Here is a 2,354-nt window from a genome sequence, read left to right as displayed (position 1 = left end):
CCAAATATTCTTGTAAACCAAATAATTTATAAAAATTAAACTAGTAATTAATTTAATTTTAGCTCTTTAAATAATTTATAGATTTTGTTGTTATTATTATTCACTTACATAGGTGACAAATTGATAGATTTTTTTAATCTCATTTTTAAGTGTTATACGAGATATGGGCGATATCATTCTGTTTTGATATTGATGTCGAACTTTTCAACTTAAGGATGTATCAATGATTTGATGAATATTTTAATTATTGGCTAAACTCGTAGACTAAAAATTTTCAAATTGTCAAAATGAGCATAACTCAACTGGCATAGTGTTTGTACCATCAATTTTGAGGTTAGAGGTTCGATTCTCCCACCTCTCGTATTTAATTACATATCTTTGCAAAAGAAAAAAACAAAAATCAAATCAAACCTGTACCCTTCAATCTTCCGTTCTCATCAACTTCCTCGTATGGACAACCATCTGATAGTTGAGAATTCGAGTTCAACGCCAATGTTCCTGTAAAAAAAAATAAAAAGCTTTGAGAAAGTGCTCTTATAATTGGAGACGAAGAGAGATAATTATATGTGATTGTATCAATTTTTCATCTAGTGGATTTTAGTTTTTCTTCAATTTGAGAGTTTTTTCATGTATCTTTTAATTTCTCTATTATTTTTATGTTTATTCCGGCATAGAAGTGAGAATTCTTTCCCAATATATACCATTCACTCTATATTTTATAATCTAATACATATTATTGATTGAGGAGGTCACTCTAAATTTGAATTATTGACTATGATATGTTGATATTGTTGAACTGATAAAAATAAATAAATGAAAAGTTAACATCTAATGATTATGCATTTTTTAAAATTTCCATAAGTTGTATAGATGATCTAGATCTAGGACCAACTAAATTTTATAAAAATTGTCTTTGGAATGACTTTTAAAGGAGTTGTTTGGTAAAGCTGGGGATTCTTTTTGTTGTTATTTGTTTTTTATTTTATATTTTTTGAAGATCGTTAAATAAGTTTGATGATATCTCTTTTTTCTTAGTTCCATCTATTTTCTACTGAAAAATCAATATTGTAACTCGTAAGTGCTCGAAATTATTGTCATTTTTTTTTTTTTATATTTGTTTTGTACTTTACAAGTTAAAAATAGCATCTTTGCTTTTGTTTTTATTATATAAAAATTGTGAATAAGAAATCAAATTTACTATTTTCATACCAAAATTTAAAATTAGAAAGAAAAAAAAAAAGAAATGCAATCAAACACACTTTTTTTTTTTAATATTTATACCAAATAACAAAATTATATAAAGACTGGTAGAAGTCCATTAGTGTCTATTAGTGATAGAAATTGATAGAAGTTCATCACCGATAGACGTCGATAGAAGTCTATCGATGTTTATCAGTATTTAAAAATTTCATATGACACAAAGTCGATCCATTGGGATTAAAAACTATGTTCCATGCTTTTGTTCCTATATATTGAAAGTAAACATTGGATAATTTAAAGAAATTCAACAAAAATAAAATTTGTTAGTATTGGAATTAAAATTTTAAAGGAAGAGGATAAAGCAAAACGTTATTACCATTATGAGTTTTTTTTTTTTTTTTTTTTTTTTTTTTTTTTTTTTTTTTTTTTTTTTTTTTTGATAATATATGTAGGGATCGAATCTGTGAGCTCAGAGTAAATTGTTGAGTAGGATATTCTAATAAGTTAATTAATGGAGATTAAGATGCTTAACTTAACCAGCTAAACACATTAATTAGCATTTCTCTTTCATTAATTTATGATATAATATTTAAGTGAAAAAAAAGAGAGCAAGACGTCTGGAAATGGAAAAAGAAAGTTGAAAAATGAAAGAAAAAGAAAAGGGTAAAAGAAATGACCTGAACTGAGACATATAGTTGAGAAAGAGATCTCCAAAAAGAAATGGCTTGGATTGAATGAACAAAAGGGAGTGTCCGTGTGTATTTATAGAGAGAAGAAAAAGGTGGTGAATTGACCATCAATGGTGGTGGGTTTTAACTTAAATGGTAATGCTTTTTCATTTTAAAGGGAGAATAAAAAAAACCAATATCATTTTTTTATATTATACTCTAAATATAAATTTTGGGTTATATCAATTATCAAATTAAACCCTAACTTTTGTAAGTAAATTAATTTAAGACAATATTTTCTTGGTAATCTGCGTAGCTATTTTCACTTGATTTCTTCCATTTAAAATCATCATGAAAAAATCACTTAAATAAAATTGTTTTGCCCTAGAAATTTCACAAAAGTAACAAGAAAAAATCATCACGTTGTTGAGGAGTGTGCCCCAGGTAAGGCTTAAAGCTAACTTGTAGGTGATGTGGGGAAACACA

The 2,354-nt window shown here is 26.3% G+C and overlaps 1 long non-coding RNA gene across 1 annotated transcript; it reads right to left on the bottom strand.

The window, feature by feature from the left end:
* Positions 1 to 260: 260 nt before the first annotated feature.
* On the bottom strand, positions 261 to 1,994 carry LOC150035284 (uncharacterized). The gene is made up of 2 exons (XR_016530701.1): positions 1,878 to 1,994; positions 261 to 498 (listed from the first exon to the last, which is right to left on the bottom strand). It is a non-coding gene; the product is annotated as an uncharacterized LOC150035284 (long non-coding RNA).
* Positions 1,995 to 2,354: the final 360 nt, after the last annotated feature.

Source organism: Benincasa hispida, chromosome 7 (assembly GCF_027475165.1).
Source record: "Benincasa hispida cultivar pf3 chromosome 7, pf3_genome.v1.1, whole genome shotgun sequence".
NCBI classification, from domain to species: domain Eukaryota; kingdom Viridiplantae; phylum Streptophyta; class Magnoliopsida; order Cucurbitales; family Cucurbitaceae; genus Benincasa; species Benincasa hispida.
The sequence above is the reverse complement of the archived record's forward strand: the minus strand, read 5'-3'. Positions and strand labels throughout refer to the sequence as shown.